This window comes from Mustela lutreola, chromosome 13, assembly GCF_030435805.1.
Source record: "Mustela lutreola isolate mMusLut2 chromosome 13, mMusLut2.pri, whole genome shotgun sequence".
NCBI classification, from domain to species: domain Eukaryota; kingdom Metazoa; phylum Chordata; class Mammalia; order Carnivora; family Mustelidae; genus Mustela; species Mustela lutreola.
The window spans coordinates 84,104,932-84,132,400 of NC_081302.1; the positions used below are offsets into that span (position 1 = coordinate 84,104,932).

A 27,469-nucleotide genomic window follows, 5' to 3' on the forward strand; every position below is an offset into this window, starting at 1 on the left:
AGTGCTTCTCCTTTTCCTCCTGTCAGTATTCATCTACCCCCCGTCTGCTGACTTTATACCACTTATGTGATCATATTCCTCTGAGCAATAGGAAGGCATCGTCCTACCCATTGATCGCAACCCGCAAAACTGCTTTCCAGTTCAAAACCGTGTCATGGAATAGCAGACCATACGCCCAGGGCTCAGCAGGGTCAGGATTCCTTTTCAACCCACAGTATCATTTTGCTCATCTAAGACCTTGGCTGTCCCCTCAATAGTCACCTTCCTTTGTAATGGAAGAAGTTGCTGCTGGCCACAGTGTTCACTAGCATGAGGCATTAGGCATCCTGGGGCCTGTATCCCGGTCTCTTCTGGCCTTCATGGGACCGAGCCAGGCAGGGCTGGGAGTCCTTTAGTGTCCACTGTTATACATGGTGTACTCAAAGTGTGAGATTGGACCACATAAGGTGCAGAATTTTGCTTTAAATAAGAAAATCACAATGCACAGAAGTCCTTCCCTCCTCCTGCTTTCTATTTTTTTTAATAAAGATTTTAATTTTTTGCGATAGAAAAGAGTGAGAGAAAGAAAGTATGAGTCGGGGTAGAGGGGCAGAGAGAGATGCAGACTCCCAGATGAGCAGGGAGCCTGACTTGGGGTTTGATCCCAGGACCCCGGATCAGGACCCGAGCCAAAGGCAGACAGTTAACCCACTGAGCCACCCAGGCACACCCCTCCTCCTGTTTTCCATTCATCTTGGGACCTCTGAGGCCCGTCCCCACACAGCACCCACCATCACTACTCAGAGACCAAATAAGCAGGGTTGGGGTTATTACACAGGAACCAGATCAAGGTGGTTCATCTCAGCCTGGGGAGGATTTCTCCTGCCAAGAACTTTGGGTCTTCTGAAGGCCCCGAATCATGACTGGCACAGCTGATGAGTAAGGAATGGCAGAGTTTACTTGAGAAGTTCACTATTTAAAATTCTCTAAGTCACATTATTCCAAAGCCTGCCCAGGATCACCAGGAGCTTAGAAATAATAAATACCCAGAGGCAGGCCCCACACTAGACCTGCTGAACCAGGAACAGCTTATCAGAGAAAATGCCTTTCTTTCTACTATGCGTAGTTAGAATTCAGCAAGAGATAAATAACTATATAGTAAAATTGGGATGTGTCCGTAAGCCATATGGTCAATGAATATAGCTAGCTTCTCATGGCAGGATTGAAATGATGTTTCTCATGCTGCTGTCTGCACTGCCCCCAGCCAATCAGAGTCTCCAGAATCAAGGCAGGAAATAGAACTCACCAAAAAATTCCTGTGCCAAGTCTGAAATATAGCCACTGGGTTAGCTTGCTAAAAAGTTTCCACTCTGAATTCTCGTGACTGTATAGATAGGGGTGTTTTATTGGGGTGGGGGTTGAAGCAATCCCTGTTCCAACCACTTCAAACTCTACACAGACACCTGACTAACCCAGCAGCACTCCCCAAAGATGGCTTTGGAATTTTCCAGCTACTGACAACCGTGTAATTGAGCTGATGCCACCAGGAGAGTGACTGTTCTAACTAGTAGGACAAGTTCTAAAGCTAAAAACCAATAAAGAGGGTCAAACCCACATTGCAAGCTCAGGTTGAGCTTCTGAGAATCTCAGCTTCCTGTGGAGGCCCATTCATCCCCACAGGACACTCAGGGACCAGTAAGGAACACCTTTCTGGGTCCACCTTTATCTCCTAAGATAAAGCTGTTCCTTCACCCCCTGAAGAGTGGGCTCTGCAGACTGTGTCTCCAGGACCCAAGAAGCATCTGTGCTGACCCCGCCACAATTTCTCCTGACCTGCCGTGTACATTTTCAAAGCAATTGGTCAAGGGTAAGGTCCAGTTTGGCAGCAGTGGAGCAGAATGAAGTGAATGACAACTACACACTGTGAGACTCAGGAATAAAAATGACGGAACCCATTGTTTATGTAAATCATACCACAGGAGCTCCGTAAACCAGATCTCAGGCTTGATCCTTGGGGAAAAGAATGATAACAGCATCATAAATTTCTACCCAAGAACATCACTGTGTACATAATGTATTACAGGTAGTATTTTTGCATTTCTGAAAGTGTGCTTTGCACACATTGCTTAGAGAGGTTAAGTAACCTAAGATCATACAGCAAGTACAAGAGTCAGAAACTAAGAAAAATAAAACCACCTGCTTAAAGAGATCTATGTTCTGTATCCTTGGGAGAAACCAAATGCCATCAGTCACTTAGTTCAATTTATTACTAATTACCACTAATTACTAATTTAGGATTTTTTTTTTAAGGACACAGGTCCCTACTTTTCTCATCACGACTTCCGGAGCACCCTTGGTCTCTTTTGGCCATCATCTCTTGAGGAAAAACTGTACACCACCTATTGCACCAGTCTACTTAATTTCATTAACTACTAAATACTCGATAACTACCAAAAACAAACAAACAAAAAAAAAAAACTTTTGCGAAAGAGCTTATCAAACCATGGCAAGCCTAGGCATCAACCTTGTTTGGCCAGTAAAAGAAACGAGACTCAGAGGGCCTCTTGAAATGAAGGGAGCACCTAGGAGGGGGTGGGAGCATCTAGGAGGGAGTGGGAGCACCTAGGAGGGGGTGGGAGCATCTAGGAGGGAGTGGGAGCGTCTAGGAGGGAGTGGGAGCACCTAGGAGGGGGTGGGAGCACCTAGGAGGGGGTGGGAGCACCTAGGAGGGAATGGGAGCATCTAGGAGGGAGTGGGAACACCTAGGAGGGAGTGGGAGCACCTAGGAGGGGGTGGGAGCACCTAGGAGGGGGTGGGAGCACCTAGGAGGGAATGGGAGCATCTAGGAGGGGGTGGGAGCACCTAGGAGGGAGTGGGAGCACCTCGGAGGGGGTGGGAGCACCTAGGAGGGAGTGGGAGCACCTAGGAGGGAATGGGAGCATCTAGGAGGGAGTGGGAACACCTAGGAGGGAGTGGGAGCACCTAGGAGGGGGTGGGAGCACCTAGGAGGGAGTGGGAGCACCTAGGAGGGAATGGGAGCATCTAGGAGGGAGTGGGAACACCTAGGGGAGTGGGAACACCTAGGAGAGAGTGGGAGCGTGTAGGAGGGAGTGGGAGCACCGAGGAGGGGGTGGGAGCATCTAGGAGGGAGTGGGAGCGTCTAGGAGGGAGTGGGAGCACCTAGGAGGGGGTGGGAGCACCTAGGAGGGGGTGGGAGCACCTAGGAGGGAATGGGAGCATCTAGGAGGGAGTGGGAACACCTAGGAGGGAGTGGGAGCACCTAGGAGGGGGTGGGAGCACCTAGGAGGGGGTGGGAGCACCTAGGAGGGAATGGGAGCATCTAGGAGGGAGTGGGAACACCTAGGAGGGAGTGGGAGCACCTAGGAGGGGGTGGGAGCACCTAGGAGGGAGTGGGAGCACCTAGGAGGGAATGGGAGCATCTAGGAGGGAGTGGGAACACCTAGGGGAGTGGGAACACCTAGGAGAGAGTGGGAGCATGTAGGAGGGAGTGGGAGCACCGAGGAGGGGGTGGGAGCACCTTGGCAACTCTTACCCAGAGGACAGGTCCCTGTCTGCTCTTGCTAGAGGGGCGTCCTCATCCCTACTGACTCATGTTCTTTTCACAAAAATTTATTCCAGCCGTGCGTATAAAGAGACCATCTCACGTAATACTGTAGCTCATCATTTCATTACAACCGCCTTTAGATTTTATCTCCACCCTCTACCAGATAAATCTCCCAGTGGCCATGGGCAGCACTTGAGAGAAACAGCACAGTCCTGAGCCAGTACATGGCTCCATTAAACAATGAATAACAGTTACTCAACAAGCTGCACAGCATTTATTTAAATTTAGCAGATAAAAAACAAGCAGTGGCCATAGGCCCAAGCTTGACCGAAAGTCATTAACAGCATTAATTGCAATAATAACATTAATTTAGTGCCCTCGCTGTGCCGGGAGCTGTGAAGAGTCTTGTAAAGTTCTATGAATATAATTTAATTTCATGTAATCCTCTTAGTAACCCCTGGGAGCTAGCTGCTAATATTATCCCCACTTTCAGAAGCCAGGGGTGCAGAGGGTTAAGGAAACCCCCTGTAGTCACGTAGGGGCTAAGGGCAGCTTCAAATCCAATGAGAGACAAAAGAAATTACATACTAAATAATCATGTTACTTTTCCTAGTGGGAAAAAAATAAAACCAGATTGCCAAATTATTCCTTAGATACCACTTCCTTCGATGTTCCTTCGAATACCACTTCCCAGTTCCCAGATTCATAAATTCTAGACTTAGAATGTACCAGCACACTGTATTTTAGGTGACTATTATATCCCACTTCCAGTCTACATGAGAGAGAAGCATTCCCTGTAATGTTTCAGCATGTCTTGGTTCCAACAAATAGAATAATTATATGAGAGGGGATGAAAGAAGTCATGTGGGTAAAGGGAACTAAAGCCTTAAAAAAAAAAAAAAAAAACCCTCAAAAAATTTCATGCCCAAATGTTGGTTCAGACTGCAGAATCAAAGCTCTGAGGAAGTACCCAGGAGGAAAAAAAAAAAAACAAAAAACAGCCTCATCTTCTCTTTCTTTCCCTGAGAAAATACAATTTTCATCAGACAGTAAAGCCCTTTTGGATAAAGAATCCATTCCAGTTGGCTAAACTATTTATAGGCATGGTTCACCGAAAATATAAAGGCAATAAAAATATGATACAGAATTTTAAAAATGAGATACTTAAAAGTGACTTCTCAGGAAAACTTTCAAGAAACATAAAATTATAGGTGACTCCTAGTTCCAACTCGGAGGACTAAAAAGAGGCATTTGACTAGTTGTAGGTAAACAGAATTCTGGGAACTTGCTGCAGCATTCACGGGCTTCTCTGAATTTGAAGAAATTCTTGCTCATTTCAGTTAACATAAGCTTGAGAGCTTGAGAGATCTGTGGTTGTCAGAAGCTATACAGCAAACCTAAAATACAGAATCAATTTGTGTTCCAGAGGTTTTCTTGGTCTTTCTATGAAAATAAAACTAAACCACAAAATCTTTTCAGATTCTTGAGGCCACAGGGTCTTGTTAGAAACCAAAGCAAGAATTTCCTTATAAAATTGTACCCAAAAATTGTTATGGTGAATGATAAATCTCAGCCATTCTCTATCCAGTGCCAAAACAGCAAGAAGAAAATTACAGTATTTGGGCTTTTTTGTTTTTTATCAAGTTTTTTTATTTTAATTCCAGTATAGTTAACATACAGTGTTATATTATTTTCAAGTGTACACTATAGTGATTCGACAACCCTATACATACTCATTGCTCATCACAATAAGTGCTCTCCCAATTCCCCCCACCCCTCGGCCTTCCCCTTGTAACCATCAGTTTGTTCTCTATAGTTAAGAGACTGCTTTTCAGTTTGTCTCTTTTTCCCTTTGTTCTTTTGTTTTGTTTCTTAAGTTCTACACATGAGTGAAATCATATGGTATTTGTCTTTCTCTGGCTGACTTATTTCACTAAGCATTATACTCTCTAGCTCCATCCCTGTCCTAGCAAATGACAAGATTTCATTTTTTAAAACTGAGTAATATTCTATCATAGATGACAGACTGATAGATAGATATCACATCTTCTTTATCCATTTATCTATCGAGGGACACTTGGGCTGCTTCCATAATTTAACTATTGTAAATAATGCTGCAATAAATACAGGGGTGTGTGTATCCCTTTGAATTACTGTTTTTGTATTTTGGGGGTAGATACCCGATAGTGCAATTGTGGGTCATAGGGTAGCTCTATTTTTAACTTTTTGAAGAATCTCCATGCTGTTTTCCAGAGTGGCTGCACCAGTTTGTATTCTCACCAACAGTGCACCAGGGTTCCTTTTTCTCCACATCCTCATCAATACTTGTTTCTTGTTGAAAAATGTTGAGCATCTTTTCATGTGCCTGTTGCCATCTGTATGTCTTCTTGGGAGAAATGTCTGTTCATGTCTTCGGCCCATTTTAATCAGATTCTTTGTTTTTCTGGGTGTTGAGTTTTTTGAATCAAAAAGGTCCCTGCAACTCTACCCATCCTGGTGCCTCTGCCTAGAGTCAACACCTTCTCCTGATGATATCCTGGGCATCCTTCAAGACCTGAAGAAATGTCACCCCGTAAGCAATAGGCAGTAAGGACAATTTTCACCTAACTTAGCCAGAGTTTCTCTGCCTCATCCAAAGATGCCCTGTTATGCTTTGGCATCACCTCCAAACCCCACCACACAAGGTGCTCCACGTGGTTGGGGCCTAAGATGTGTTTGTTGACTCTGGTTATAAGAAAACTTAACATGACAATATTTCTAAGTACCTAGATTACAAATGCTTCCCAGTTCACAGAATGTTTCAGCTCCCAGGAGACCTTGTACCACTTGAATTTTGTGTTAATTGAAGATGCTGCTGGATCCCTGCTTGCTGCCCCTACATCAGCCTGCAGTGAGGGTTGAGGTTGGGGCATATTAGCATGAAACTGACTTCATTAATACTCCTCAGGTTACCTTCATGTTTCACTTTCCCTTTCCTTTTTGAATAGACCTAAACCTTACTAAAATTTTCTTGACAGTCATTATTCAAGTGTGACAAATATGGGGAGGGTTGACTGCTCTGATGATAGAAGATTCCAGTAACAAAAACTACAAGAAGCCTTCTCCTTGTGTGGCAGCCATCTGCATATCCATTATTTTGCCCTTCTGTAATTCTGCTGGGTATAATGAACTGGCACTCAGCACTCGTTCTCAACCCTTTCCAGAATACTTCTGTGCCCTGTAGAAGCTGAGAGGCTAAGGACTACATTTCCCAGACTCCCCTTCAGCTAAAGGTCCTGATGATATAAAATGTTGTTAAGATTTTAAGGGTAGAAGCAATGTAGAGGAGGGACTGATCCCTTTTGGTTTTTTCCCCCTCTGGGTATTAAGAGGCAGTTGCAGGTAAGACAAGGAGCAGATCTTGCTTTCAAGTGTCCATCCCTAGCTTCAGACTCCCCTGTCCTGGACTAGGACAAAGATTTTGTTCTAGGCATTATTTCCAGAGTTCTAGCCTGATGCCTACTTCTCTAGTCTTTCCAGTACTTGTGTGGGCACCTAAGCTCCCTAAAACAAAGTCATTTCTGCTTAAAATACCTGAACTGGATTCTGTGTTTTGAACTGAACCTTGATTGGAAAAGCAAATAATATTTTAAAATTCTATATTTGTAACATTTTCTTGGCTGTTTAACAATTACAATTACGATGTTTTACAATTTACAGTTTTGGTAGAGCATCAAGCTTGTATGTATTGAGCACTGCATAATTCTATCCAAAACAGCAGAATTTTTCAGTTACCATACCATAGTTTGCCAAACATTGAAATCCCAGTGACCATCTTGGAAAACACCCACCAAGTAATAACAGTAAAGTTGGCTTTATTGGGTATTGTATTTGCTGGGGGAAAACAGTACTTACACATTCAACAAAGAACCTGAATGGGTCTCATTTAGAAGTCACTTGACCTAAATAGTTCAAGGAACCACAAGTAGCTTAGAGCTAATCAAGGTGTGAGTAGTAATTTTTTTTTCCTTCTTGAGAAAGAGAAGGAAAAAGAAATCAGGAATTAGCTAGTAAATTTTAAGAAGATATAAATTTTGAGCTTCCAAAAATCAAACATATAAAAAGTCAAGTGCTGCCAATATTTGCCATTAAAGTAAATTAGTAGAGGGACACCTGGGTGGCACAGTCAGGTAAGCATCAGGCCCAGGTCATGACCTCAGGGTGGGGTTCTGAGCTCAGCTCAGAGTCTGTTTAAGACACTCTCTCTCCCTCTCTTTCTGCCCCTCCCCAACTAAGAAAAATAAATAAATCTAAAAAAAAAAAAAAGAGTCAGTTAGTAGAAACATAATTTTATGCCAAAGCTTGATGAAGCCTTACCTGTCATTGGAAGGAAAACAAAAAGCTAGTATCACATCCCACAACAGATCATTATAGAAAAATAAAGAGTGTGTCATCCATTTCTATAGTATAATAAACAACATTTATTTAAGTAAAATGCTGCCTAAAAGGAACAGGAGACTACAGATAAAGTTCCATTATTTAGACTCTGCATTAATAAGCTATAGATTTTATTTAATCTGTATATTCCCAAAGCCCATCATGTTAGGCATAGACTAGGCCTTGAATAAAAATGTGCTAAGGACAAGTTAGCAGACATTGATAAGAAAGGATAAACAGATTTACTTGAAATGTATATCCATGCAAATTCTGGAGTATAGTGGAAGTTTTTAAGAACTATACATAATGAAATAAGATAATTCATAATGAAAACAATTTTAGAGAAGAGATGTAAAAGCAGGCCAAGTCACAGAGCACAATGAGGGGGCTAACCTGTTGAATGCTAAGGGGGAGACGAGTAAGAAATGACCTAGAGAGAGAACCAAAACCAAAAGCAATATAAAGAGAATTTGGATACTGGTCCTAGAACTAGCAAACCAGAGGGGATGTGCTACTTGAAAAACAGGCAAGAGAACTGTGAAAATTCTAAAACTTTGATGAAATAGGAAATGGCATAAACATGAATTCAAAAGAAATCAATTTATAGTTGACAAATCCCATATGAAATGTTGAAAATTTTTGGAGAGTCGCAATTTTGATTACTAACAATGAAATGCACTTTTCTAAATATTAAGTATATTTCCAAGAGGTTTACACTACCTAGGATTATTAGCAATCAATAAATTAAATATTTTTAAATGGTAGCCTAAATGCAAAGCAAACTAGTCAAGTATAATTTCTATGATATCTTCAAAGTTGTAAAGGACCATTGCACGCACCCACCTGCCCTTCCTGCTCCAGCACACCAGTTTCCTGCTGGATTCTAGAAGAGCAGATTCCTTGCCTCCCCCTGGAGACTCCCTGTTAGAGGGTTCCTGCCTCTTGCACCTGCCCTTCACACCCTGCTCCTACTCCTCGCTCTCCTCAGACACCCCTCCCCACTTTCCCAACCTGCTGTGGTAGGAATTAATTACTTCTGTAACTTATGCACAGATGAAGTCTTAACCGTGGCAATTCTGTCCTCTTCTAAATTCCGAGCAGAGTAGAACCTGGTTCTCAATGAGTATTTGTTATATGAAAGAATGAATGAATGAATGATCATACAAACAAACAGATAAGAAGGGGATTGGAATCACAGAATAAAGTGGGGCCTCAGCCAAGGACAGTATCTGGCCTAGTGGACCCTGAAATGGGGTCCCAGGGAAATCAAATGGGTACCCGGGAAAAGGGCGCCAATAAGGCACTTGGCAATGTTACAGTTCTGACCGGAGTCCACCCTCTTTGTAACTATAACCAAAGCTACAACAGCCTCGTAAGTCATACATAAATCTAATTACATCCCTAGAAACAGGAAATATGGAAAGGATCTTACAGAAATGGTTTTCATGAGATTTTAGGCTCAAAGGACTTTAAGTGGGTCTCATTATACAACATATATCGAAATTCAAATTTCACTGCTGGATATCAGTTTTAGGTCGGGCTCATCCAGGAGCTGCAGTATTTCTAGCAGCAGGTTATCATAAAGAATGAAAGAACCTTGACATGCAAATGATTTCTTGTCCCAAGCAGTCCTCTCAGCATTGTGGTTGGTTTTAATCGGGTGTTCTGAAAAACTTTTTTTTATATTTTGGATAAAAGACATGCCCACTTTTATCCAGCCCCCATGCCATGCAGAATCAAGTGAGAAAAACAAATTCCCTCTGTACACACAATAAAAAGTATGAATGCTGAGACACAACGTTCTGGAAAGACTCCCCAAAAGAGATTAGTTTTAAGGAGAATTTAGAAGAAAGGGATGTGCACTAAACAGAGCCCAAAATCCAATGCCCAGAGAAATATAAAAGAATGCAAAATGCTAAGATAAAGGCACATGTATTTAAAGAGATGTTTTTAGTCTTAAAGAGGAGCAGTCCTTTAGGATTATGGAATTATTTCTGGCTTGGACCTTGCAAGACATTAAATGAACTCGTGCTAATTTCTCTTTTTTAAAAATAAAATGGCAAGATCATTTAATTTAGAATCGGCTGTCCATGGCTGCACCCACCATTCATGTTTCTCCAAATCTCTCTTCCAAAAACAACTGAGAAGACTTGCAGATAAAAATATGCCAATATTTCATAAATAAAAAGCCGTCAAAATAGACAGTAGGAGTAACTGATAACATGCTAAAATGCTTCTGCCTCACACAAACAAGCTATAATTTTAACAGAATTGTGTGTTTGATGCTCTCACCTGTCCAAACAGCAGAGGCAAGTCTCTGCAAAGTGGAAATCAGAATTGAGCATGAACAGAAGCTCCTAAGATTAACTGTACGGAAACGGAGCTATTTGGTGGCCAACAAGCACATCTTTCTTTCCGTGCATAGGCATCAAAGTGACAGTCCTTTTGTTTGTAAATGGGCTCGTATTAAATACTTTAACAGTACCCAAGGATAGAGCTGAACTCTCAAGTTAAACCATCTCAGAACATGTGCGTGTGCACGCACATGTGTGTGGAGGCATTGCACACGTTTAGCCACACTTAACTATCAAGAGGCACTGCATTGTCTAACTACCTGTTTAACAGAAGAGGTTGGATCTTACCATGCAAGTGCATTTTTTTAAGTGTATAATGACACCTTCACAGAAGGACAGGATCCACTGAGCAGCAGGTCCAAATATCCAGGTTGTGCATAATGTAAGGGAAAGCTCGGTGCTCGGGTCGCCGCCTGGGACCTTTCCCGCAGGTCGGGCTTCTGAATACACGCCTCCCATTTGGGCCTCTGCATTTTTCTCTGCCTCTGCAGCTGTCTGGCTATGAAAAGCCTGGAAGAGACATCAAAATGCAGTTATTTTTTACATGGAGCACATTCCATAAAACCCAAGGCTTCTCTTAGGGAGTTGACACTTCTTGTCTGTTAATCCCCTACCTCTCATCTTTCGCCTTTTTTCATCTCCCCTAATCCATCCGATTGCAACCACTGTCTCCACACTCACCTTCCGTGGCTCCAGGCCTCTGGTCCCACCCCCACCCACACCCTGGCCTAAAAATGGCACTGCGTCCCCTTCCCCTGGGACCCAGAATGGCCAGGCCACCTCTTTCCCTCTTCTCCTGCAGCTCAGTCTCTGGCTGTGTTGACCCTCAACTAGACTGCTAAGCTTTATCTGGCATTGGAATTCAAAGATATGCATCTATTTATGAAGACGTATGTATCACCCAGCTATAAATTAAAGCAGACATTTGACAGTAAAAGAATACACTAGGCTAATGGCTACAAACCAGGCACCATGATCAGAAAGCTCACTGGGGACCCCAATTTTAATCCCACTCAGGAAACGTGCATGACTTGCTTGATTTGCAGCCCGATATCTTTGTCAAGATACATCAGCAGTGTAGGATATCTTCTGGGATTTCATTGTCTTTTTTGTTAATTTAATTTTATTTTTTCAGTGTTCCAAGATTCATTGTTTATGCACCACACCCAGTGCTCCATGCAATACGTGCCCTCCTTAATACCCACCACCAGGCTCACCCCACCCCCCACCCCCCTCGCCTCCAAAACTCTTGTTTCTCAGAGTCCACAGTCTCTCATGCTTTGTCTCCTCCTCCATTTTCCCCCAATTCACTTTTTCTTTCCTTCTTCTAATATCCTCCATGTTATTCCTCATGCTCCGCAAGTAAGTGAAACCATATGATAATTGACTTTCTCGGCTTAATTTATTTCACTTAGTATAATCTCCTCCATTCCCATCCATGTTGATGCAAAAGTGGGTATTCATCCTTTCTGATGGCTGAGTAATATTCCATTGTGTATATGAACCATATCTTCTTTATCCATTCATCTGTTGACGGGCATCTTGGCTCTTTCCACAGTTTGGCGATTGTGGCCATTGCTGCTATGAACTTATTATCTTTTTTTAAAAAAACAACTACTAATTGAAGAAATCATTGCGATACGGCATCTGCCACGTAAGATGGCCCTAAGAAAGGAGGTGCTGGTATTTGTGTTTCATGGACACAAGCCCTGATACTATCTTCAGCCTCGACGTGTTCCCTATGTAAGGGAAGTGTCGTCCAGAGCTAGACAAATCCAGCACTACCACTGTGAGCCCTTCTCCTTAGCTCTTACAGATACTGAGTATTGTTGAATAGATTAGGAAGATGTATTCAAAAATGTTTCTGAAGCACTTTGTATTTGCTAGGAAAATGCAGGCAGGAATTTCTAATAAGCCTCAGGTTTAGTCACCCCAGCCCTTGGAAAGGACGGCCATGACCTCTTTTGTTTCACACAGCAAAATTGGCATGAAAGCAGGATGACATGTTTTCATTTCTCTAGGGAGGGGACACTAAATTGGGAACCAAAGTATTAAAAAGGTGGTAATTACTAAAAATATCTAAACTCCAGCTGCCTCTTTCAATCCTAAATTCAGAATAATCCACGAAACCTGACAAAGAATCAAATCCCTGCCGTCCTTAAATTCCTTTGGTTCCCTCTTCCCCCAAATTTCCATCTCATGGTATGTCAGCTCATCTATAATCTTCTTGCCTAAATACATCTTTCAAGGTGGAGCACACCCCCAAAACCTGCACACATATATGCACAAAGACACCACAAAATACACACACACACACATCACACACCATACATGTATGTACACACCCACCCCACAAACCCCATACATACACTGCAAAACACACACATGGTATACATACAAATCATGTACCACACAGGCATGCCCACAAACACAAGCCACACACACAATTAACCACACATGAACACGCACACACATCACACGTCAACATACACACCATACACACACGACACATAGTGTGTTTCCTGTCTTGGCCCCTTCCTCTTTGATCACCTCTCCCAAACTTGGGAGGCCAGCTCCCATGTTCACAACCCTTTTGGAGGAAAAAAGTACCCCCCTCTCCACACATGACTTATGATGTTTTTCCTCTCTAAAGCTCATGCAGGAAACAAAATGTAGGTTAATCAAGAGACTCAAGTTCTACCTCAACTCTGACACGGGTTGCTCTGGGACCCAACATGAGTGACCTTGGACTCAGTTTCTTTGTCTACTAATAGACATGACACTTTCCTCAACCTACATTCCAGGGCCCGTAGAAGGACCTAACAGCATGACAAACACAAAGGAACTTTGAAAAATATGTAACACAATTAAAACATGCTGTGCAGAATTTATTTCTTTTTTGAGGCAGATACCACAGAGTATCAATTCTATACTTTTTCCTAAAAGGTTCCTTGGTTTAACTGTGAAAGAGGGAATTGGGAGCTGGCAGAACCCACTGTCTCATCTCCTGAAGGATCTGCCAGCCCTCAGGAAGAGCCCCATGTGAACTCTCCCTCCTGGTGCAGGCCCTAGAAAGGGATGCTGTCACTCCTCCCACAGGTAGACCCCAGGGACACCCGTAGTCTAAGAGCAGACCCTACTCATGCCAGTGAAAGTCCTGCATTTTTATGAGCTCTCTTTAAGGAAGAAAACACACAATTTCAAGTTCAGTGGAAGCAGGCCCTTCAAAATGGTGTGGGGAGATGAGATTCTTATAGTTTAAGTTTCATTGCAGTAAACTGACCTCTGGACTTATTTGTCCCAATAGATGACAAGTTCCCTGAGGATGGGGCCTGGGTCTTCTGGTGTCAGGAAACCTCCCACAACCCTCATGGTGGTTCCTTGGTCCGCAGTGAGAGCTCAGCACGTGCCAAGGTCCAGTCATCGGCTCCTCCCACATCCGCTCTGTGGACACTCTTCCTGCTGGCGCATCTCACACAGCAAGTTAAATTACCCGCTCATTCAAAACCGATTTCCAGGCACTGCAGCTCCAAGCACTGTGCCAGGGCCCAGGGCAGGGTAGGTGCAAAGATGCTTAAGACAGGTCTTGGGCCTCTGGGAGCACCCAGACTTGGCAGGGGAGAAAGACTCACAAACGAATGACCACGACGCAAGGAGGCAAGTTTTAGACTCAGAGGGAAGCCCGGGGCTAGGAGCATGGATGAGAACAGAGGAAATAAAAATGATTTTACCTCCAGGGGAGGTGGCAATGAGCAGACCTTTGAAGGAGAAGTAAAGGAGAAGAGCATCTGAGAGAGAAGGAAGCAAGGAGCAGGAGCAGGTACATATGGCAAGATTGGTGGATGGTGAGTAGTTGCAAAGACTCAGAACAATGGGCTTCGGGGGCAACAGGAGAGATGGCAGCCAGAAGGGGCCCCTTAAGATGAACAGACAGACTTGGGTTGCCTACAGTCAGATCACAGAATACACCAGAACCACCATGACCAATGTAGCACATAATCTCATGACTTACAGTGAGACAGCAGCCAAAGTATACACGTCAATCAATGACTCAATCGACCAATATTCATTGTAGGCGCCATCTTGTTTTACCCTGAAGACAGAAACACATGACGAGATCCCTTCCCTGTCATTCTTTTGGGTTCACTGGGAGGAGGAAACCAATAGCCATGAACAGCACAAGAATCATTCAGTGTCAATGTGTATGACACGGACTATAAGAGATTCAAAAAGGGAAGTATTCCAGTAGCTCAGGGTCAGCAGAGAAGATTGAGTCTGCCCTTCAAGGAAGAAGGGCTTGAAGCCATGAGCCCTGTGCATGTAGCTACACCACAGCTAAGAGTGCAGGCCAGGGGGCGGGGGGCATGTAAATTTCTTTTGTTTCATTTTTTAAAAGTTCATGTAAATTTCTTTTATTTCATTAAAAAAAAAAAAAAAAAGACTGCAGCTCACGGTTGTTCTGGACTGAATCCCCAGGGTGGGATTCCTGCTCTGCTCTAGTATTTGCTGATTTGGGGTGCTGAGACCTGTCACTTAACCTCCCTGAGCCTCAGTTTACCCAACTGTGAAATGAAACATATGAATCTCTTGTATTTCAAAATCCTGTAACTAGATGTTTCAAAGGCAAAGAGTATTGATTATGTGTTGTATACATATTAAAAAACCCTATGAAAAAATGGTGGTGGGCAGGGTGGGATGCAGCCCATTGGATGCCGTTTTCTTTGCTGAGTTCCCGAGCAGCTGCAGCCTGAGCAGGGGGAACAACGTGGTAGGGAGAAGAGGCGGGAAGAGCCCCTGCAGCAGGGATGACCTCCCCAGGCTCTCCCAGAGCCCACACGGGCTGGGAAGCAAGATTAGCACCCAGACGCCTCGCTTGGATGGGCTGCGTCAAAAAAGAACATCCAGCTCATTTAAAGGTTGGGGAGCTCTCCATGAGCAGCGTTGCCAGTGAATGCTAAAGGGAATCCTTGAGGAAGTTAGTCTAAGAAATTGTTTCCTTGCGGGTGCATATATTCTTCAGAACAGCCAGGCTCGAGCCATCTGGGTTTCCCTGAGCCCCTGAAATTGGACCTTAATGGAATAAACTGTGCAATGTAAACAAAGCAGAAGAGAAGCCTTTGTGGCTAAGAGGAGCCCCTCAGTTTTTAAAAGGAGGGGTAGAGGCTGGTTCTGTATGTGTTCTGGTTTGCACTGAATTTTCTTTCAAAGAATTCAATTTGCTTTCCAGAGCAGGTGAGGAGAAGGAATGTGAAGCAGATTGATCAAATTTCATCCAAAAAGTACAGAAGTAATGGAATCAGCCATTACATTAATCCTCATCTTCAGACAAATTTTTCTTAAAGTCAGCGGGTGGCAAGATAGTGGGCCAAAGGTGACAACTGACAAAATCCGCACTTTTCCTTCTGCAAAGCCTGTTGCAAAATCCACTATCTTTGCCTAGGCAACGCTAGGAAATTACTCTTTTGTTGTGTGAATAACAGATCCCGATAATTATTTCTTTTTTAGAAATTTTTCATCCAGTTGTTGGTGATTAGATTTTCCTCCACGTGCATAAAAGGCTTCCAGCTGCCCTAAAGGTGCTCAGCAGGCTTTGGACACCCTGGACCATGACAGTGTTTGGGGCACTGAGGCAGCATGGGCGTAGAAAGATCTTGAGGCTGGAGTAACTGTATTCTGTCCCAGTTTTGTCACTCACCAGACGTGTGGCTTAAACAAGGTGCCCATGTTTTCTGAGGCTCAGTTTCTTTTTCTGTCACTTAAAGATGCTCTTAATTACATACATCACATGTCCATCCTACCTCAAAGGGTTGTTGGAAAGGTTGGTACAAGACGGCCAGTGGCATGGGCTTGCCTCTCTGCCCATCACCCCTGAGGCAAAGACACATTTACGCCTGTGGTGCTGTGATGTCCTGTGGGGAGCAGAAAGACTGGGCATGGAAGACCCCTTCTAGCCCCCACGATACTGTGCCACTGTGTGATCTTGGGCAAGTCACCCCAGCCCTCCTGTGGAGCTCCATGCCCTCAACTGCAAAGTGAAGGCGATGAGAATCTTTGGTATTCTTAATATCTTTCCTATTAGAGATTGCTAATATTCCTTCCAGGCCTAAACTCCTGATTCTAATGTGTATTACTTTGTAAACTGTTAATTGTTACCTAAACAGGAGACACCGTTAATCAAATTGTACAACAGTCCAAGAGCCAGATGTAAGTGCCCTGAAATGATAAGAGGCAGCCCATCATTGTGGGCCAAGCAGCTTCTGTCACTTGGATTCTCAGACAGCTCAGAAGGGGAATAGCAGAGCACGAAACACACATCTTCAGTAAAGATGCTGCTTTCGTGGGGTTTCAGGAAAAGGGCTTCTTCCCAGGAAGGCAAACTGCTCTTCAATGACCCCTCCTTTACATGCCCCAGACTTCAAAGCCTTTATATCCCAAAGTTACTTGCAGAAGACCCACTACCGACAACAGATCTCTGGCTAAAATGGATTCACATATAGTGTCTTTATTCCAAAGACATGAAACTTTCCTCAGGATTTATAACCTGTTTGACCAATTATAATGATCATTTTCTAATTCTCAGGATCACTGAGAACCATCCCTTATTTTTAAATGTTCAGTAGATATTTGAAGAGCTCTTACATGCAAATCTATAGAATATTTTGAACATTAAGTTTTTCTTAAAGCTCTAAACAGTACAATGAATCTTGGAACACTACATCAAAAACTGACATACTGTATGGTGACTAACATAGCATAATAAAAAATTAAAATAATAATAAATAAAAAATAGACTCAAAAAATAAATAAATAAACTGCTGTAATATGTTCCCTAAAAAAATTTTTTTTAAAAAGCTAAAAATTTTTTTAAATTAAAAAAAAAAGCTCTAAACTGTACAGAGACAAATATTGCCCAGAGGAAAATATAACCAGGGCCATCTGAGACCCTTCTGACACGCATTGCTTCCCAAATACTTCCATCAAAGTATACCTAACAACAAAGAACAATGAATATAGAGTCCCATAAGTCTGGGGACGGAAATTTAAGGGGCGTGATGGTAAGCAAAAATAACCATAATAATTTGTCCCTGAAGTCAATGTTTCAATTTCAACACTCCTAATAAATGTTGTGTTTTTAATCCATGACATTCCCTATATATGCTTTGATATGACATGAATGTTTTGAATTACCCACCAGTTGAGATCCTTAACTCTGTTCCCACATCTTTGCATATAGCTAAAGTCCTCAGAAGAAGCTGCCCTATACTTGCTTGGGACCACACATATTTTGTGTCATGCATTGCATAATCTCACGTGAGTGTGCAGAGCTTGGCTGGGTGGCATCAGTAGGCAAACCAGCAAAAACAGGGTTAGGGCCTAAATCTCTTGTTACTGGGTATCTGGGCCCTCAAATCCAAGTACAGAACAGTTCTGATGGTATTTTGAAGGAGAAATTCCTTTTACCTCCGTCCACGGAACAATTCTATCTCTGCATGGCAAACAGCAGCAGACTGGAGATGGGGAGAAAGCAGCTAAGGGCAAAAGAGAGTAATATGAGATATCTTGCGCCTTCCCCATTCCTACCCTGTCCCCCAGCTCAGAATTGGAACTGTCAGAATCGAGATTTGCTCGAACACATCCTACTAGTATGCCACTCACCGCCCAACCTCTCGTAGATAGACAAGTATAAAGAGCATTCAGGTGAAATGAGAACATACATAGCATTTTTTTTAAGTATGAGATATTATGTGCTCAATGAAGCGACTTGACTATGCCCAGGGGAATTATAGCAATCTTCTCCAACTTGATACGAAATCATACTTTCAGACTCTGCACCATCTTACTTTTTTACAAATATATGAATTGAGAAAGGATTGATTTCTTCAACTTTGATATTCATTTCACAATGGGGAAGAAATATTGTCCTCCCTGTGAAGAAAGATGCAAATTTACATTTACCTTCTGAGCAGGAATGCTTCACCCAAAACTTTAGAAATCTTGCTGTGAAGGTGTTCTTTTGTTTGCTTTGTAGCAGGATGTGTGTATTAGTCTTGGAAATTAATACTAACTTCCAACAAGGCAAATCTCTAAATCTCATTGGCCTGACCTAATAAATGCCTATTTGTCACTGAGGCAAAGCCAGTCTCCTGCATCCCAAAGCCCCTCTCTGTGGAATACTCGGTCTCCAGACCACTGAAGAGGGGACCAGAGGTAGGGCAGACATCTCTGTTTTTCACTGCCTTCACCTGAAAGGGGTCCTAGGCCTTTTGCTCACAGCCATTGGCTCCCCCAACTCACCATAAAAGAGGACAGGCACTATTTGGTAAGTCCATATTGTCTCTGCCCAAACAGGCAACACCAAAGCTCTTTCCTAATGTGGACACTGTGAGCATTTGCAGTGGGAAATCACTTACGCAATCCTGACTGAGGGACCCTGCATTTCTTCCAATTGGCTGCCTTATAGCCCTGAATTCTCCATTGCAGGTGTTATCCTCAGGAAATCCAATTAAAATAAACATGTTTCCTGAAAGAGTCAACACAATTACTCACATTAGAACAAACTGGTCTTCTATACCAAGGAACACGGGAAGGAGGAGGTTGAACTAAAGAGTTGGAAGAAAAAAAGAATCTGGCAGTCCCCACACTTGCTGGGGGGAGAGTTTTGAGGACAGAATAGCAAGTATCCTTCTCCTGCTTCTCTCCTCTGTCCTTCCCTCTTTTCTCTTCTTCCTTCCTCTGTTTCCTTTCTCTTCCTTCCTCGTCCTGCCTCTCTCCATCATTATCACAAATTGGGTGTCCACCATATGCTAACACTGCTCTGCTTTCCGGAATTGAGACAGGAGGTGACAGAGGCCACCCCGATGGGGAGAAATGAGGAGAGTGGAAGTAGTCACACCTAGTGCCCAACGTGAGAGCTGTGAGAAGGTCGTGCACGGGGATGCGTGCCTCCACACAGAGAAAAGCATCCACCCAGACAGCGAGAAAATGATGCTGACCTTTAACCCTTAAAGAGACCATAGAGGTCAGCCAAGCCCTCTGTATTTTAGTGAGAAAAGGATGAGGTGCCTGGGGACCAGTGGGTTTCCCCAGGGTCCTCCTTGACTCCATGTCCACAGACCAGGACCAGACCTGAGGGTTTTCCTACCGAAAGCACATTCACTTCCTACACAGACTAACCCACAATTAACCCATTGCCTGCCTGCTTAGGGATGATAAGACCCCTAAGGTTCTTATCACCTTCTTGTTCTTAGGATTTCTTGTAAAAATTCTCCCTGCGAAATATTGTCTTTCTCCAAGTCCATCTTCACCACCCTGTGAGCCTATCCAACGAGATTTCAGTCTGTTTCCTTTGTTCAATAAACACGTTCTTCAACATGCATAAAAGATAAAAATGTGCTCTTCTCCTATGGAGTGAAAAACAAATCCACATTTAATTAAAGAGTTTCTATGTTAAAGAAAAAGGCAAGCAGGGTCTTTGATTCCATGATCAGGCTTGCCCAGAGAAGTTTGGAAAGTGAGGGTTTTCTTTTATTTTGTTTTGTTTGGTTTTTTCCTGCCACTAAAGTGCAGAGTTTATCAAGTGTCCCATGACCATTGCAGTTGGGATGGACCTAAATTTCAGGATGCACATCTGTCCTCAATAATGGGAGTTGATGGTGGAAAATGGATCCCATGTGGCTATTCAGCAGGCCCTGATGTGGTCCAGCTGTGGGAGAAATCCCTGCTGATGAGAGCAGAAGAGGGAGCTGTGTTTGGATGTCCCAGTGTGGCATAACAGTGTGGGAGCTGGGATTAGAGTGTGGTCACAATAGAAAGCCATGCCTGAGGTCATGCCCTGTCCATAGCAGGAGTCAGTCAGCCAACAGAGTCAGAGGAAGCTGCAGCAAGGCCATTTTTAAGTAGGAGGGAATTTATTCTTACAAGACGGCCATCCCTCAAATGTTTGCCTCCTTACCTCCAGCCCTTCTTCTAGCCATAATGGCACAAAGGACCATGAAGGAATAGAGCATGAGCATTCCTATCAGTGAGTTGCTTCTCTGCCTTCTTCTGGGCCTCAGCATTAAGGTGTAGTTGCATACTTTTTGCAATAAATGCATGCCTCGATGCTGCAAAAATATAAGTGAAACAACATCCAAAATTCCTGAATCTTGAGGCCATCCTTCATTTAAAAAGTCAGTAGATAATTTAGCTAATGCTGGCAAAAAGATGGGGGAACAGGTGCTCAGAAATCTCAAAGTTGAGTCCTAAGACCCACAGAAGATGAATATATTGGCAGAGCTGTTAAGAAGGCACTCAAATATAAAATCTGAATTGCAAAATGCAATACTGTTACCCAGGGAGAGTGAATGTTTATTTTTATCCCTAGGTAGAAAAGGTGATGCTGCAGTCACGAAACACTTGAGAAGGTGTTTACAGACTTCTGTAATAATTAACATTATTTTCCAGGCATTGTCCCAGAGCTGCCTACAGGATAAAGCAAATGAAAAGGCAACAAGTAGATCATTATATGTCTTTTGCTATTTTTATAATAATGGCCATAACAGCCAACATTTATGAAACATTGGATCATATGCCTAGTATGTGGCTAAGCACTTTATTTGATTATCTTCTTTCATTTCTGTAACTAATAAGTATCCAATAGAATTTTTTCAATACTGTGAGTCCGATCTATTAGATTGTCAGCTCCTTGAGGGCAGGCATGATGGTTCATTGATCCTGGCTCAGTGCTAGGAGCAGGGTGAGCCTTCAGTAAATGTTTGTCTGATCATTTTTGTCAAACCCAAAGCAGGATTTGATAGTTATGATCTGGTTACAAATACTACCTATTTTTCAGCCTTTAACTAATGTGAATTGAACTCGTTTACTGTTTTCAAGAAGTAGGTATTTTTTCACTCTCCTTCATATGACAGTAAAGAACACTAAAGAGAACAGAATACTTCATGGCAAGTCACTAAGAAAGGCATTGTCTCATCTTCATTGAACCAGCATTCAACATTCCAAAATGAATATTTTCATATCAGTGGGAGACAGAATCTCAAATACTGAAAATTAAAATTTCCCAATCTTTCTGATTGTTAAGAATGTCTGGTACTGGATGCCTGGGTGGCTCAGATGGTTAATCATCTGCCTTTGGCTCAGATCATGATCTCAGGGTCCTGGGATCAAGCCCCACATCGGGCTTTCTGCTCAGCAGGGAGCCTGCTTCCCCCACCCCACCCCTGTCTGCCTCTCTGCCTACTTGTGATCTCTGTCTGTCAAAAAAATAAATAAAATCTTAAAAAAAGAAAAAACCTTTAAAAAACTAAAGAAAGAAAGAATCTCTGGTACCACAAAAAAGAAAGACTTCTCAGGGCACCTGTGTGGCTCAGTTGGTTAAGTGTCTAACTCTTGATTTTGGTTCAGGTCATAATCTCAGGATCCCTGGATCCAGCCCTGACTCGGGCTCCATCCTCAGCAGGGAATGTGCTTGAGGATTCTCTCTCCCTCTTCCTCTGCATTTGCATTCTCTCTCTCTCTGTCAAATAAATAAATAAAATCTTTTTTTAAGTGCTTTTTTAAAGATTTATTTATTTATTTGAGAGTCAGAGATCACAAGTAGGCAGAAAGGCAGGCAGAGAGAGAGAGGGGGAAGCAGGCTCCCCGTGAAGCAGAGAGCCCAATGTGAGGCTCAATCCCATGGCCTGGGATCATGACTGATCCCTGAGCAGAAGGCAGAAGCTTTAACCCACTGTGCCACCCAGGCACCCCAAGAAGGACTTTTCAGCATTCAGCTTTTCTGCAAAATCCTCTGAAACTATTTACTCAATGTGACAGAGAAGTGCAGCAAGTAGTACTAACTCTGAAAAGAATGGTCTACACTAGCATGAAAAGGTGGAAGTCTATGGGCTGTGTCAGTAAAAAGTATATACAGTTCGAATGTTCATCAGAAATCTACAAATAGTCTATGGCCATACCATCCTGAACACGCCCGATCTCGTCTGATCTCGGAAGCTAAACAGGGTCAGGCCTGGTACTAACCAGGGAGAAATCTACAAATATTGGCACTTCTCAATTTAAACAAGTTGCAGTCCAAAAATGCACTACACATTGTCATTGGGAATGTAGAACATATTTTCCCCTGAATGCAAAGATCTAAATGGCAGATAGTGTTAGCTGTGTGATGAGTTCGAAAGGTATTTGGCCAGAATCCCAATCCTTGATGAGTCACTCACCTGAGTGGTCACAGGTTCTTCCTGCTGGGGCAGAAGGCCAGGAAAGGTGGCAGGACTAAGACACTCTGTTTGTAATTTACAGGCCTTGTCCCCGTAAGTCTGCTGACTTAAATCCAACAATATGTGGGCCACAAGCCCTCTCTCTAATGAATGAGGCCTGGGGCCCAACTAGACCAGAAACCTCTTTATTTCTGACTCTCCCTGTGGGATATGCACTGATCCTGGTCTTCTTCAGACTGAACAAAGATGGTGTCTGTGTTAGTTTGATCAGGTTGCCATAACAAAATACTACACACTGCAGGGCTTAAACAACAGAAACTTAATGTTTCATAGAGCTGGAGGTTGCAAGTCCAAGATCAAGGTATCGGCAGGGCTGGTTCCTCCTGAAGCCTTTCCCCTTGGCTCCTGGATGGTCATCTTCTTCCTGTGTCCTCACATAGTCTTCCCTTTGTGCAGGTATCCAAATTTCCTCTTCTCATAAGGACAGCAGTCATATTGTATTATGGCCCACCCTAAATACCTCATTTGACATTACATACCTCTTAAAGTCCCCATCTCCAAATAGGGTCATGTCTTGAGATACCAGGGGTGAGGACTTCAACCCATGAATTGGGGGGAAGGGGGCAGCAGTTTGCAATTCCATTCATCTCAGTACTCATTTCTCTTCAGAATGAAGGAGCAAAGGAAAATGGGTATTTGTCTCCAAGACCTATAGCAGAAATAGCTTATGCTGCCCAAACCTAGGACTTCTCATGGTGAGGAAGGAGCCCCTCCAAAATGAAAGGAAGACCCGGGTCTGTCCATTCACAACAGTTATTTGGGAGTGAAAATATCTGTAAAAGGGCCAAGAGCTAAAAAAACACAGACCGTGTTCCCCTTCCAAGAGAGGATGATGCCATCAAGAATATGCCATGGGGGGGGAGGAGTCAAGATGGCAGAGAAATAGCAGGCTGAGACTACTTCAGCTAGCCGGAGATCAGCTAGATAGCTTATCTAAAGATTGCAAACACCTGAAAATCCATCGGCAGATCGAAGAGAAGAAGAACAGCAATTCTGGAAACAGAAAAACAACCACTTTCTGAAAGTTAGGACCAGCAGAGAAGTGAATCCAAAGCGACGGGAAGCTAGACCCCGGGGGGAGGGGCCGGCTCCCGGCAACCGCGCACAAAATCAGGACTTTTAAAAGTCTGTTCCGCTGAGGGACATCGCTCCAGAGGCTAAACCGGGGTGAAGCCCACGCGGGGTCAGCGTGGCCTCAGATCCCGCAGGGTCACAGAAGGATGGGGGTGTCTGAGTGTCGCAGAGCTTGCGGGTATTAGAACGGGAAAGCCGGCTACAGAGACAGAGCCAACAGTAAGCTCGCAGCTTGGGGTGACCTTGAACCTGTCGCAGGCTCAGTGAGCTCGGAGCGCGACCGGAGGTCAGGCAGACGGGAGTAACTGGGCGCTGTTCTCTCAGGGCGCACTGAGGAGTGGGGCCCCGGGCTCTCGGCTCCTCCAGGCCGGAGACCAGGAGGCCGCCATTTGTATTCCCGTCCTCCGGAACTCTACGGAAAGCACTCAGGGAACAAAAGCTCCTGAAAGCAAACCCTAGCGGATTACTCACCCCGGCCCCGGGTAAGGGCGGTGTAATTCCGCCTGGGGCAAAGACACTTGAGAATCACTACAACAGGCCCCTCCCCCAGAAGATCAACAAGAAATCCAGCCGAGACCAAGTTCACCTACCAAGGAGTGCGGTTTCAATACCAAGGAGAGCAGCAGAATTCCAGAGGAGGAGAAAGCCAAGCATGGAACTCATGGCTTTTTCCCTATGATTTTTTTTAGTTTTGCAGGTAATTTAATTTTTTTCTTTTTCATTTTTTTTTTTTCTCACCTTCAGGTAAAATTTTTTTTAACTGTTACCTTTTTCTTTTTTAATGATTTTTTACTAGTTTATCTAATATATATATTTTTTCTTTTTTACATTTTTCTTAGGTGTTTTCTTTTTTTAAATTCTTTTCTTTTTTTTTTCTTTTTTCTTTTTTCTTTTTTTCTTTTCTTTATTCCTTTTTGAACCTCTTTTTATCCCCTTTCTCCCCCCTCACGATTTTGGATCTCTTCTAATTTGGTTAAAGCACATTTTCCTGGGGTTGCTGCCACCCTTTTAGTATTTTACTTGCCCCTTCATATACTCTTATCTGGACAAAATGACAAGACGAAAAAATTCAACACAAAAAAAAGAACAAGAGGCAGTACCTAAGGCTAGGGACCTAAGCAATACAGACATTGGTAATATGTCAGATCTAGAGTTCAGAATGACAATTTTCAAGGTTCTAGCCGGGCTCGAAAAAGGCATGGAAGATATTAGAGAAACCCTCTCGAGAGATATAAAAGCCCTTTCTGGAGAAATAAAAGAACTAATATCTAACCAAGTTGAAATCAAAAAAGCTATTAATGAGGTGCAATCAAAAATGGAGGCTCTCACTGCTAGGATAAATGAGGCAGAAGAAAGAATTAGTGATATAGAAGACCAAATGACAGAGAATAAAGAAGCTGAGCAAAAGAGGGACAAACAGCTACTGGACCACAAGGGGAGAATTCGAGAGATAAGTGACACCATAAGACGAAACAACATTAGAATAATTGGGATTCAAGAAGAAGAAGAAAGAGAGAGGGGAGCAGAAGATATACTGGAGAGAATTATTGGGGAGAATTTCCCCAATGTGGCAAAGGGAACAAGCATCAAAATTCAGGAGGTTCAGAGAACCCCCCTCAAAATCAATAAGAATAGGTCCACACCCCACCACCTAATAGTAAAATTTACAAGTCTCAATGACAAAGAGAAAATCCTGAAAGCAGCCCGGGAAAAGAAGTCTGTAACATACATGGTAAAAATTTTAGATTGGCAGCTGACTTATCCACAGAGATCTGGCAGGCCAGAAAGAGCTGGCATGATATTTTCAGAGCACTAAACGAGAAAAACATGCAGCCAAGAATACTATATCCAGCTAGGCTATCATTGAAAATAGAAGGAGAGATTAAAAGGTTCCAGTACAAACAAAAACTGAAAGAATTTGCAAATACCAAACCAGCTGTACAGGAAATATTGAAAGGGGTCCTCTAAGCAAAGAGAGAGCCTACAAGTGGTAGATCAGAAAGGAACAGAGACCATATACAGTAACAGTCACCTTACAGGCAATACAATGGCACTAAATTCATATCTCTCAATAGTTACCCTGAATGTTAATGGGCTAAATGCCCCTGTCAAAAGACTCAGGGTATCAGAATGGATAAAAAAACAAAACCTTCTATATGTTGCCTCCAAGAAACTCATTTTAAGCCCGAAGACACCTCCAGATTTAAAGTGAGGGGGTGGAAAAGAATTTACCATGCTAATGGACATCAGAAGAAAGCAGGAGTGGCAATCCTTATATCAGATCAATTAGATTTAAGCCAAAGACTATAATAAGAGATGAGGAAGGACACTATATCATACTCAAAGGGTCTGTCCAACAAGAAGATTTAACAATTTTAAATATCTATGCCCCCAACGTGGGAGCAGCCAACTATATAAACCAATTAATAACAAAATCAAAGAAACACATCAACAATAATACAATAATAGTAGGGGACTTTAACACTCCCCTCACTGAAATGGACAGATCATCCAAGCAAAAGATCAGCAAGGAAATAAAGGCCTTAAACGACACACTGGACCAGATGGACATCACAGATATATTCAGAACATTTCATCCCAAAGCAACAGAATACACATTCTTCTCTAGTGCACATGGAACATTCTCCAGAATAGATCACATCCTCGGTCCTAAATCAGGACTCATCCGGTATCAAAAGATTGGGATCATTCCCTGCATATTTTCAGACCACAATGCTCTAAAGCTAGAACTCAACCACAAAGGAAGTTTGGAAAGAACCCAAATACATGGAGACTAAACAGCATCCTTCTAAAGAATGAATGGGTCAACCGGGAAATTAAAGAAGAATTGAAAAAAATCATGGAAACAAATGATAACGAAAACACAACGGTTCAAAATCTGTGGGACACAACAAAGGCAGTCCTGAGAGGAAAATATATAGAGGTACAAGCCTTTCTCAAGAAACAAGAAAGGTCTCAGGTACACAACCTAACCCTACACCTAAAGGAGCTGGAGAAAGAACAAGAAAGAAACCCTAAGCCTAGCAGGAGAAGAGAAATCATAAAGATCAGAGCAGAAATCAATGAAATAGAAACCAAAAAAACAATAGAACAAATCAACGGAACTAGGAGCTGGTTCTTTGAAAGAATTAATAAAATTGATAAACCCCTGGCCCGACTTATCAAAAAGAAAAGAGAAAGGACCCAAATAAATAAAATCATGAATGAAAAAGGAGAGATCACAACTAACACCAAAGAAATACAAACTATTATAAGAACATACTATGAGCAACTCTACGCCAATAAATTTGACAATCTGGAAGAAATGGATGCATTCCTAGAAACATATAAACTACCACAACTGAACCAGGAAGAAATAGAAAGCCTGAACAGACCCATAACCAGTAAGGAGATTGAAACAGTCATTAAAAATCTCCAAACAAAGAAAAGCCCAGGGCCAGACGGCTTCCCAGGGGAATTCTACCAAACATTTAAAGAAGAACTAATTCCTATTCTCCTGAAACTGTTCCAAAAAATAGAAATGGAAGGAAAACTTCCAAACTCATTTTATGAGGCCAGCATCACCTTGATCCCAAAACCAGACAAGGATCCCACCAAAAAAGAGAGCTATAGACCAATATCCTTGATGAACACAGATACAAAAATACTCAACGAAATACTAGCCAATAGGATTCAACAGTACATTAAAAGGATTATTCACCACGACTAAGTGGGATTTATTCCAGGGCTGCAAGGTTGGTTCAACATCTGCAAATCAGTCAATGTGATACAACACATCAATAAAAGTAAGA

General features: G+C 42.8%; 1 long non-coding RNA gene across 1 annotated transcript in view; it reads right to left on the reverse strand.

The window, feature by feature from the left end:
* Nucleotides 1-4,650: 4,650 nt before the first annotated feature.
* LOC131813813 (uncharacterized) overlaps nt 4,651-27,469 on the reverse strand; it is a 37,723-nt gene continuing 14,904 nt past the window's right edge. Inside the window, exon 3 of the long non-coding RNA XR_009346989.1 lies at nt 4,651-10,824. This is a non-coding gene — a long non-coding RNA (uncharacterized LOC131813813). The remainder of the gene's footprint in view (nt 10,825-27,469) is intronic.